Raw genomic sequence first — 12,452 nt, 5'->3', positions numbered from 1 at the left:
TCAGTACCCCTTTGTTCTGTTTGAACAATTGCCTCTTGATCTATGTACAGATTTCTCATGAGCACAATTCATTGTTCTTGAATTCCCATTCTTCACAATGTTATCCATAATTTGTTATGATCCACACAGTTGAACGCCTTTGCATAGTCAATAAAACACTTTTTTAAAGATCCTTCTGGTATTCTCTGCTTTCAGCCAGGATCCATCTGGCACCAGCAACGATATCCCTGGTTCCACCTCCCCTTCTGAATCCAACCTGAGTTTCTGGCAGTTCCCTGTTGATATATTGCTGCAGCCATTTTTGAATGATCTTCAGCAAAATTTTGCTTGTGTGTGATATTAAAGATATTGTTCAACAATTTCCTCATTCAGCTGGATCACCTTTCTTGGGAATAGGTATAAATATGGATCTCTTCCAGTTGGTTGGCCAGGTAGCTGTCTTCCAAATTTCTTGGCATAAATGCATAAGCACTTCCAGCACTGCATCCATTTGTTGAAACATATCAATTGATATTCTGTCAATTCCTGGAGACTTGTTCTTTGCCAATGCCTTCTGTGCAGCTTAGACTTCCTCCCTTGGCACCATCGGTTCCTGATTATATGCTACCCCTTGAAATGCTTGAACGTTTACTCTTTCTTTTTGGTATGATGACTATATTCCTCCATCTTCTTTTGATGTTTCTTGCATCATTTAATATCTTCCCTGTAGAATCTTTCACTACTGCCACTCGAATTTTTTCTTCAGTTCTTTCAGCTTGAAAAATGCTGAGTGTGTTCTTTCCTTTTGGTTTTCTATTTCTTAATCATACTGCCAATAAGTTTAAAAGTGATGAAGTATTCTTATCAGTGACAAACCTTTAAAATACTCAAAAATATGCATTAGTCTTCTCTAAGCTCTTCCTTTCCTATAGCAAACAATTCACCCAGCTATTCCCTACATAGAGCCAAACTATGACCTTGAGTATATCCCCCCTGAATTTAGAGGCCATCACAAGAATAGATTTGATGCATTGAACACTAATGATCAAAGACCAGTGAGTTGTAGGATAACATCAAGGGCATCATATAGGAAGAAAACAAAGGTCACTAAAAAGACCAAAATGGGTGTCGGAAGAGATTCTGAAACTTGCTCCTGAACGTAGAGCAGTTAATGTGAATGGAAGAAATGATGGCGTAAAGAGTAGAACAGAAGATTCAAAGGGTGGCTTAAGAAGACAAAGTAAAGTATTATAATGAAATGCACAAAGGCCTGGAGCTAGAAAACTGAAAGGAAAGAACTCACTTGGGATTTCTCAAACTGAAAAAAAAAAAAAAAAATTCAAGCCTAGAGTTGCGATATTGAAGGATTCTATGGGCAAAAACTTGAATGACATAGAAAGAATCAAAAGCAGATGGAAGGAATACAAAATCACTGTATCAAAGAGAATTGGTTGACATCCAACCATTTTAGAAGGTAGCATATGATCAAGAGCCGATGGTACTGTAGAAAGAAGTCCAAGATGCACTGAAGGCACTGGCAAAATAAAAGCCTCAAGGAATTGAGGTAATACCAATTGAGATGTTTAGACAAAAACGTGCAATGCTGGAAGTGTCCACTCATCTATGCCAAGAAATTTGGTAGACAGCTACCTGGCCAATCAACTGGAAGAGATCCACATTCATGTCCATTCCAAAGAAAGGTGATTCAGTAGAATGTGGAAATTATTGAATAATATCATTAATATCATATGCAAGTAAAATTATGCTGAAGATAATTCAAAAATACTTACAGCAGTACATTGACAGGGAACTGCCAGAAATTTAAGTCAGATTCAGAAGGTGATCTGGAACAAGAGGTATTATCCCTGATGTCAGATGAATCTTGGCTGAAAGAAGAGCATAAGAGAAAGAAGTTTGTGTTTTATTGACTATGCAAAGACATTCAAATGTATGGACCATAACAAATTATGGATAACCTTGTGAAGAATGGGAATTCCAGAACACTTAATTGTGCTCATGAGCACCTGTACATAGACCAAGAGACAGTCATTTGAACAGAACAACGGGATACTGAGTGGTTTAAAATCAGGAAAGGTATGCATCAGGGTTGTAGCCTTTCTCCATAATTATTCAATCTACATGCTGAGCAAATAATCCAAGAAACTGGACTATATGAAGAAGGATTTGGCATCAGGATTCCAGGAAGACTCATTAACAACCTGGGATATGCATGTGACACAACCTTGCTTGCTGAAAGTGAAGAGTACTTGAAGCACTTACTGACGAAGATCAAAGGCTATGGACTTCAGTATGGATTACACCCCAACATAATGAAAACGAAGTCCTCACAACTGGACCAATAAGCAACATCATGATGAACAGAGAAAATACTGAAGTTATCAATGATTTTATTTTACTTGGATCCACAACCAACACCCACGGAAGCAGCAGTCAAGAAATCAAATGATGCATTACACTGGGCAAATCTGCTGCAAAACACCTCTTTCAAGTGTTTGAAACATAAGATGTCACTTTACGGACTAAGGTGTGCCTAACCCAAGCTATGGTATTTTTCAATTGGCTCATATGCACGTGAAAGCTGGACAATGAATAAGGAAGACTGAAGAATTGATACCTTTGAATCTTGGTGTTGGCAAAGAACATTGAATATACCACGGACTGCCAGATGAATGAACAAATCTTTCCTGGAAGAAGTAGAGCCAGAATACTCCTTAGAAGTGAGGATGGCAAGATTTCGTCTTACATGCTTTGAATATGATATCAGGAGGGACCAGTCCCGGAAGAAGGACATCAGGCCTGGTAACGTAGAGAGTCAGTGAAAAAGAGTTAGACCCTCAGTGAGATGGATTGATGCAGTGGCTGCAACAGTGGGCTCAAGCGTAGCAACTGTTGTGAGGATGGTGCAGGTCCGGGCAGTGTTTCTGTTACACATAGTTTCACTACGAGTCAGGATCAGCTTGATAGTACCTAACAACAGTATTCTTTACATGGTTATGAGGGATGTATTTTTTAATCTATCATCCTTATATGAATACATTAAAAATGCTTAATATTGCTTTTAATCATGGCACCCAAGAGTGAATACTTTAGATAGATATTACCTACCCTATTCATTATGCAGCCATTGAGTCAGCTCTGACTCATACCAACCCTGTGCACAACAGAACAGAACACTGCCTGGTCCTTCTCCCTCCTCACAATCGTTGCTATGCTTGAGCCCACTGTTGTAGCCACTGTGTCAGTCCATCTTGTTGAGGGCCTTCCTCTTTTTCACTGACAGTCTACCAAGCATGATGTTCTTCACCTTCCTGACCTGCATCAAAATATTGACTAGTATTCAATTAGACATCAACTAAAGCCTCTAGTTTTTTTTTTAAATCAAAATGCTATCAAGCCTTATCTCCCCCATCTCGTACATATGCAGTTTTTTTGTTTGTTTTAATAATTCTAACATGTCTGTTAATTTTATCTTATGAGTTTCAATTCAGTGTTCTCTGCCTTGTCAAGGTCATTTTTCCTCTTAATTCTGTCATTCAGCATATTATCTCTGCCTTTCAACTTAGTGTTATTTGCAAAATGATAACCATGCTTTTCATGTCTTCATCCAAGCTGTTGATAAAAGTATTGAACAGGAAAGGGGCAAAAAGATCATCCTGTAGCATGCTATCAGAGATATTTTACTTGATGATGTTTCATCAAAATGAATATTAGTCAAGCAATAAAAATTAATGCAGCTTTGTTTGTATAGTATTTCATTATTTTAAAGCCCTATATTTATCATATAATACATTATCTTGATCTAATCCAGTCCTCATAACAACCTAACTGAGTAGACGGAGAAATTAGATTCAAGGACAATGGGTTGAGGGAGCATAGTACGTGCCTACTGTGTGCTAGGATTTTAGAAACTTTGAAAGGATTGTTTCTTCTCCCTAAATTCCTCCTCATTCTATTCATTGACATGAGGAATTCAAAGGAGCTTTATTCTTGTGACTTAAGTAAAAAGGAGTTTTCTGCACTATTAAAATGTTGGAATTTTGCATTTTCTCATCATAACATTCATCATCATACAATGTATTTTACTTACTATCTTTTCCACTGCCTGTCCCACTACAATGTAAGCTCCAAAAGGGCAGGATTTTTTTTTTTTTCTTGAATGTTTTGCTCACTGCTATGTCTCAGCACTTAGAGTTTAGAATTGGTAGTTGGAAAATATGGCCTTGGTGATAGAAAAGATGCCAGAGATCACATGACAGAATTTTGCAAGATCAATGACTTCTTCATTGCACATACCTTTTTTTCAACAACATAAACAATGACTATACACTTGGACCTTGCCTGACGGAATGCACAGGAATCAAATTGACTTCATCTGTGGAAAGAGATCAGAACAAGGCCAGGGGCTGACTGTGGAACCGACCAGCAATTGCTCACGTGCAAGTTCAGGTTGAAGCTGAAGAAAATTAGAACAAGTCCGTGAGAGCCAACATACAACCTTGAGTATATCCCACCTGAATTTAGAGAACGTTTCAGCAAAAAAGAGGAAGACCCACAACGAGATGGATTGATACGGTGGCTGTAACAATGGGCTCAAGCATAAAAACAATTGTGAGGATGGTGCAGGACCAGGCACAGTTTCATTCTGTTGTACACAGGGTCTCTATGAGTCAGAACTGACTCAACAGTACCTAACAACATCAATAACAAGAGTATGTAGTAAGGAGCTCTGGTGGAGCAAGGCTTACATGCTTGTTGCCAGCCCAAAAGTTGGCAGTTCAACCCATCCAGCCACTCTGAGGGAGAAAGGCCTTGTGATCTACAGCCATAAAAATTATAGCCTAGAAAACCTATGGTAAGTGCTAATGCTGTCACGTAGGGTCATTGAGTCCAGATCACCTCAATGGCACCTAATAACAACAGAGTACATGGTAGATACCCATAGTAAATACTCAAAAGCTTATGACTAAATGAATGAAAATACATGAAGGCTTACAGGTCTGTCAAATTCTGCATAAATGTGTTTTAGGTCCCACAGAGCAAGCTTTAATTTAGCCAACTCCAGCAAGGCAGCGAACGTTTGTGGTCCAAATAAATGTGAGCTCTGACTGCCTTCTGCCCTTCCCATTGTACCCTTTCTTATCCTTGCTGCTACCTTGGCCCAGAACGTAGGGGCTCAGGATGTGACACCTTCATATTCTCCCAGTCTCCTAACACTTTCTCCATGTGGCTAAAGTCTAAGAATGACTTCCCACTGTAGTTCCAATTCAAGTTTTCATTCCAATGACCAGTCTAGTCCTATAGCTTTTCTGAAATGGAAGAGACCTTGCTCCACTCTTGCCAGTTGCCCTGTGGACAGGACTCTTAGATGCTGAATGCCCACCTTCATTTCCCATTATTGCTCATTTGGATTTCTTGTTGCTTCGACTTAACAGGGACGTCCACCTCTTTCACTTGGTATTTCAAGGTGCTGGTTTCTGTAACTTCATGGTAGATTCCTTAAACACCTGACCAAAATGAAGCTCTGGGCTCAGTTGGGTCTAATCCAGGCCCTCATCCCTCTCATTGTCTACCTTAACTCATTTTCTCCTGTAAAGATCCCAAAGTATACCAGACAGGGACAGAGCGGGAGAGAAGATGAAATCACTGCTAGGTAGAAGATAGACGTAAAAAACTGCCTACTGCCTGATTTTGCGTAGAGGGACCCTACTTATGTTATTACTTAGGTAGTTTATGTTTGAATGATTATGTGATTAGGAAATAAGATACATGATGTAATTATTGTTTTCAACTACATGATGAATTGTGCCTGTTTTTCTTCTCCACCAGGAATAGAACTAGAAGAAACAGGCTTAATCTGTAGCCTAAGCTTTGTAGTTTATACAGAAAGGAGAATTTGCTGACTGTGAGTAGTGAATTAGAGAATTTATTTCTTATGAAATGTAGATTTTCATATGCTGGCGTATGTTTAATGCAGTTGTCACTGAAGCTGGCAGGGGGAGGTGCAAGTTAAGTTACCCCTTAAAAATTCTTCTTCCTAAGAGTTGATGGTTAAGTGTTTGGAAAAAAAAAGGAATTAAAATGGCCTCAAATTTTCCTAATTTTTTAAAATGTAAGATAATATGAACTTTCAACTTATTGGAGTACATTTAAAATTAACTTTATAAAAATGAATGTTTAGCCACTTCTAGAGTGGTAGGAGGGTAGATCTTTGAGTTTCGAAAAGATTATAACATGGTTTGCTGAAACATATTCCTAAGTTTGCCCCAGAGAAAGTTATTTATTCAGCTATGTTTCATATTTCCAAAAATGAATTGCAATTTGAAAAGAAGTTAAAAATTTTTTTTAGATAGTTGCAACTTTAAAGCCCATCACGTTTGCCCATGAGTTGAAAGAAATAATTTATACCCCAGTAATTATAAGTGAACTAGGCAAATGATAAATAATGGTGATGGAAATAAAACAACCCATAACTGAATTATATAATATGGTTATCTGAAACACATGATATACTAAGAGAATAACTGAAGAAATAAATAACAATAGATAAGAATAGATGATGAGATTCAAAGTGACCTCAGAAATCTATATAAATATCAAAGTATTGAAATTGTGTTAAACTCATGTATGGTACTCGCATAACAACTGTTGTCTCAAAAATAAGTCCTATATGTTAAAAATGTAGGCTTGTGTATCTTGATAGAATATGTTAAATTTTAAAGACTGATAATTGAAGAAGAAACTTTATGATAGTAGATTAAAAAAAATTTTTTTTAGTAATAATCATACTATAAACTTCATATTTCTGAGTACCAAGGACTTTTAAAGTTGGAAGATATCTTCTTTTTTTTTTCTTTCTGGATTCTATTTCAACATCCCATTTGTACAAATTAAAAAGGAAATATTTAATTTGGGCCAACAATGATTTTAAGATTTAGTTAACACATTTTGAAAGAGTAATAAATTTATGCTAAAGGGGTTGTGTCAGATACTGGTATCCACATAATTTAGAAAATGTGGATTAAGCTTCAGATTAGGTGATTTTCTCTCAAGTACACAAAATAATGCAACTAGTTCTTTAAACATATCTAGAACAGATATATTGTTAGGGATATTCTGGGGAGATATTTCTGCCATTCCTAGTTTTGTTTTAAAAAGGAAAGTGATTTAAGGATCGGTCAGTCAGGGCATGTAGAATAAATGAATATCTTCCTAAAGAATAGAAATTAAAGTTTGAGAAATGTTATTTACCATATAAATTAAAAGTCTCTAAGAATTTTACAAGAAAAAATTCAAGCCTCGAGTTGCAATAGTGAAGGATTCCATGGGGAAAGTATTAAATGATGCAGGAAGCATCAAAAGAAGATGGAAGGAATACACAGAGTCATTATACCAAAAAGAGTTAGTTGATGTTCAGCCATTTCAAGAGGTAGCATATGATCAGGAACCAATGGTACTGAAGGAAGAAGTCCAAGCTGCTTTGAAGGCATGGGCGAAAAACAAGGCTCCAGGAATTGATGGAATATCAATTGAGATATTTCAACAAACAGATGCTGCACTGGAGGTGCTCACTCATCTATGTCAAGAAATATGGAAGACAGCTGCCTGGCCAACTGACTGGAAGAGATCCATGTTTATGCCTATTCCCAAGAAAGGTGATCCAACTGAATGTGGAAATTATAGAACAATATCATTAATATCACATGCAAGCACAATTCTGCTGAGGATCATTCAAAAACACCTGGAGCAGTATTTCAACAGGGAACTGCCAGAAATTCAGGCCGGTTTCAGAACAGGATGTGGAACCAGGGATATCATTGCTGATGTCAGATGGATCCTGGCTGAAAGCAGAGAATACCAGAAGGGTGTTTACCTGTGTTTTATTGAAGGCATTTGACTGTGGATCATAACGAACTATGGATAACACTGTGAAGAATGGGAATTCCAGAACACTTAATTGTGCTCATGAGGAATGTTTACATAGATCAAGAGTCAGTTGTTCGGACAGAACAAGGGGATACTGATTGGTTTAAAGTCAGGAAAGGTGTGTGTCAGGGTTATATTCTTTCACCATGCCTATTTAATCTGAGAAGCTGGGCTATATGAAGAAGAACGGAACATCAGGATTGGAGGGAGACTCATTAATAATCTGCTTATGCAGATGACACAACCTTGCTTGCTGAAAGTGAAGAGGACTTGAAGCACTTACTAATGAAGATCAAAGACCACAGCCTTCAGTATGGATTACACCTCAACATAAAGAAAACAAAAATCCTCACAACTGGACCAATGAGCAACATCATGGTAAACGGAGAAAAGATCGAAGTTGTCATGGATTTTATTTTACTTGGATCCACAATCAACAGCCACGGAAGCAGCAGTGAAGAAATCAAAAGACGCATTGCATTGGGCAAATCTGCTGCAAAGGTCCTCTTCAAAGTGTTGAAGATCAAAGATGTCACCTTGAAGACTGAGGTGTGCCTGACCCAAGCCATGGTATTTTCAATTGTATCATATGCATGTGAAAGCTGGACAATGAATAAGGAGGACTGAAGAAGAGTTGACGCCTTTGAATTGTGGTGTTGGTGAAGAATATTGAATATACCATGGACTGCCAGAAGAATGAACAAATCTGTCTTGGAAGAAGTACAACCAGAATGCTCCTTAGAAGCAAGGGTGGCAAGGCTGCGTCTTACATACTTTGGACATGTTGTCAGGAGGGATCAGTCCCTGGAGAAGGACATCATGCTTGGCAGAGTACAGGGTCAGCAGAAAAGAGGAAGACCCTCAACGAGGTGGATTGACACAGCGGCTGCAACAATGAGCTCAAGCATAACAATGATTGTAAGGATGGTGCAGGACCGGGCAGTGTTTCCTTCTGTTGTGCATAGGGTTGCTATGAGTCGGAACCGACTGGACGGCGCCCAACAAGAATTTTACAGTTGCAGACGCCACTGGTGAATTACAGGTAGCATTCATAATGTATTTAACTGAGGTTGATGCCACTTTTGCTTTCCTTTTGTGACAATCTTCTGTGTATTCACTACCTCTCTACTGTTGCCCAGGTCCCAATATCATTTTATCTAGCCCGCGTAAATATTCCTGTAAATGGGTGGAGCTTTACTGAATGTCTCGGATAGATGTACACATTCATACCATAGCCCTTGTCATTTTTCACTATGAGTAAGGAGTTGAGAGGATGTGATATGTACATTGGAATAAGAAATTCTGGATGTGTATGAGATCAGAGAATTATCAGAAAAAATTATAGGAGGTCCTACCTCATGTGCTTGAGAAATGAATGATCTTAGTGAGGGATTCACACTGAGAAATCATTCTCTACCATTAAAAAAAAAATCTTATTCGGTCATATTCAAATGTTAACAAAGGTATATTTTAGCTGAAAAAAAAAAAGGAAGTCTTTTTAGAAATAAGGAAGGATTTTGGGAGTAAACCCATTACTTACAAGATCCACTGTTAAATTCTAAAAATCAAGAAATCTGTGAGGATTTTAATACCTTCTGTCATACTGCTAGTTTTCCATCCTCCAAAATTATTTTTCTCTTCCTCCTGGGCACATGGCCACATAACTAGAAACGACATTTCCCAGCCTCCTTTGCTGCTAGGTTTGCCATGTGACAAAGTTCCCTGCTAGGAAACGTGAAGGAAAAGTGAAGGGAAGTGAATCAAGCCCATGGTAGCTCTGGGATTATCCCCTCTCCATTTTTTGTGAGCTGGAACATGGTCATGCTCAAAACTCAGCTTGATCATGGGATGAAAGCTATGCCTTAGGGCATGGTGGAGCAACCAGGTAAAATAAACATGGTCCCTTGATACCTGAATCAAGTGGATCTGAAACTAGACCAATGGGTCACTGCCCAGGGTGTAAGAAGCCAAACTCAGACGCTGGTTTTGAGAGGAAGAAAGTTTATATCGCAGGTTACCAAGCGGGAACTCAAAGGTATCGACCTCAGCTTGAGTTCCCCGATCTGTGCGAATAATGTACAATTTATACTTACACATATTCATTTAGGGGTGAAGGGAAACGTTAGGCAAGATCAGAAGCGTTACTTATTCGTAATTTCTAATGATTATTTATTATGAGGGAGGGCTGAGACTTAGTGCAGAAGTGGCCGATGGACCAAACACTTTTGAAATCGGCTCGATTATTGTTGATGATGTGCTCCCGGTGATTTTGGTTCCTTGGCGTGAGTCTTCAGCTTCCTTGACGTAAGCTCGCTTGCATTATTGAGCATGCGTGGCAGCCCAGGGTCGTTTGTGGGTCATCGTGGTCTGCTCTGCGCATGTCAGGCTACTCTGAGCCAGTTAGATCTGGGCTCTTCGAGAGTTCTCCAGAGCGTCCGAAAAAGGACTTAGAGGAAGTGAGTGACGTGGTGGGGAGGTGACCGGGAGTGGCCTAGATACCTGGTGGAGTATTAATTAATTAGGTGCCCTCAGTGTCTTTTGCCTCCAGAATCCCCTAACAGATCCACCCTGCCAAACTGGCCACTGTCCTTGGACATGTACGTGTGAGAGACATGAATGCCTACCTCTCTAATCCGCTATATTTAGTAGTCTCTGTGATTGCTATGAGTCAGAATCGACTCGACGGGAACGGGTTTGGGTTTTTTTTTTTTTTGGTAATTGACTAGATGACAAGGGGTTACAGGTAATACAGAATCTTATCTGTACCCTAACCTATACATACTTTATGGAAAAAAAATTTCAAGCCAGGAAAAAAATAATAAGATTGTTGGTTTTGTTTGTTGCTTGCAAGTCGATTCTGACTCATGGTGACACCATGTGTGCAGAGTAAAACTCTGCTCCATAGGGTTTTCAAAGCTATGACCTTTTGCAAGCTGATTGTCAGGCCTGCCTTCTGAGGAACTTCTGGGTGGGTTTGCCTTATGGCTAGTAGTCTAGCACTGAACTGTTTGCCCCACCCAGAGACTCCTATGTTAAATAGCTTTGATGGTAAAATGAAGGTTAGTAAGAAAGACAGCAAATTATACTCATATTTATGTATTTGTCTCTTTTGCAGATCCACTTTTACCTTTTTTCCACCCTTTTGCTGCCCCTGAGGGCTGGCCTACATGGATTATAGAAACAGGCTTTCTTCCCCTTTGATTTCTGGCTGGATTTGACCAATTAGACTTGGCAAATAATCAGAGGTGGGTAAAAGAGATCAAGCTATTTACTTCCCAGGGCTGTTTTAACTCTCTGACTATAACTGTTCCTTTCAAGGCAGTCTCCTTACATGATTCTCTTCTCTTTTCCGGTAACTGCTCCTTCCCTTTGTCCCTTTGATGCTAATAAACCTGGGTTATAGAACCGTTCCTTATGGTTCCTCTCTGTCAACACCTTTATAAATAGTCACTTTGTAATTAAACTCTCTTTGAATTATCTTAACTTGAGTGTTCCATCTGTTTCCTGTTGGAACCTGACTAAAACACTATTTGTGTTTCATTCTTTTAAGTATAATTCTGAATGCTAGGAAGTTATTTATGATCAGGTGGGAATTGCTTTATTTCTATGAAGACATTATTATAATTGAAGAGAAAGCATGTGATTCATGTTCTAGGTAACAATACCTAAAGAAACCTAATTATTTTGTAATGAAAACTTGATGTAGAGTCTTGTTTCCTTATTTTCATAGGAGAAACTTACTTAAATTATATTCGGAATGTTTGGGAAAAACCAACCAACCGATGAACCAACCAACTAAACAAAAACGAAGATTTCTAGAGAATGGTGTTGAAATTAGTCTGTTTTAGTTTTAGGAAGTGATTGCTCATGTCACTTCATGGCTCATAGAGGCTGGCAGTAGAAACAGTATCCTCAGGAAACTGGTTATATATCTTGGTCCTCAGTGCTATGGAATGACAAACAGGTGGTACAGTGAGTTTTGTCAGCCATCAACAATGGATTAGTCAAAATTCTTTCATTTTGAAATGACAGAAGCCCAATTAAACAAGGTTTAATAAAAAGATAATTTGTTTGCTTATGTAACTGGGAAGTCCAAGGATGGATATTCAGGCATTATGGGTCAAAACGTTACTTCTCTCTTGTTTTGTTGGCTTTAATTTTTCTGTGCATTGATTTTATTACTAGGCAAGCTTTTTCTGCATGTTAGCAAAGATGGTTGCTGCTAGCCTTAACTAAATATATGCATTTATGCCACAGGATCCCATGGAAATAAAGCTCCTTTCTTGTTCAGAGTTCATCCAGTAGATCTCATGAAGGGACTGTGACTTGCTCCAGCTGGATCAAGTTCCCAGTTCTTGACTGTGTTTAGGGGGAAGTGATATTTTGAATGTACTAGCCTGGTTTGTATAACTAGCCCTAGATGGCATTGTTGTTGTTAGGTGACGTTGAGTCAGTTCTGACTCATAGTGGTGACCCTATGTACAAGATGGTATTGCTACCATTAAAGCTATATGGATTAATAGTGGGTG

The 12,452-nt window shown here is 38.6% G+C and overlaps 1 long non-coding RNA gene across 4 annotated transcripts in view; it reads left to right on the top strand.

Annotated features, from left to right (window-relative positions):
- LOC126077946 (uncharacterized) overlaps positions 1–11,350 on the top strand; it is a 219,052-nt gene extending 207,702 nt beyond the window's left edge. For all 4 annotated transcript variants that reach the window (XR_007517916.1, XR_007517915.1, XR_007517914.1 and 1 more), the window contains one exon: positions 11,039–11,350. This is a non-coding gene — a long non-coding RNA (uncharacterized LOC126077946). The remainder of the gene's footprint in view (positions 1–11,038) is intronic.
- Positions 11,351–12,452: the final 1,102 nt, after the last annotated feature.

This window comes from Elephas maximus, chromosome 6 (assembly GCF_024166365.1).
Source record: "Elephas maximus indicus isolate mEleMax1 chromosome 6, mEleMax1 primary haplotype, whole genome shotgun sequence".
Taxonomy (NCBI): Eukaryota; Metazoa; Chordata; class Mammalia; order Proboscidea; family Elephantidae; genus Elephas; species Elephas maximus.
This window is presented reverse-complemented; position numbering and strand designations above follow the sequence as displayed.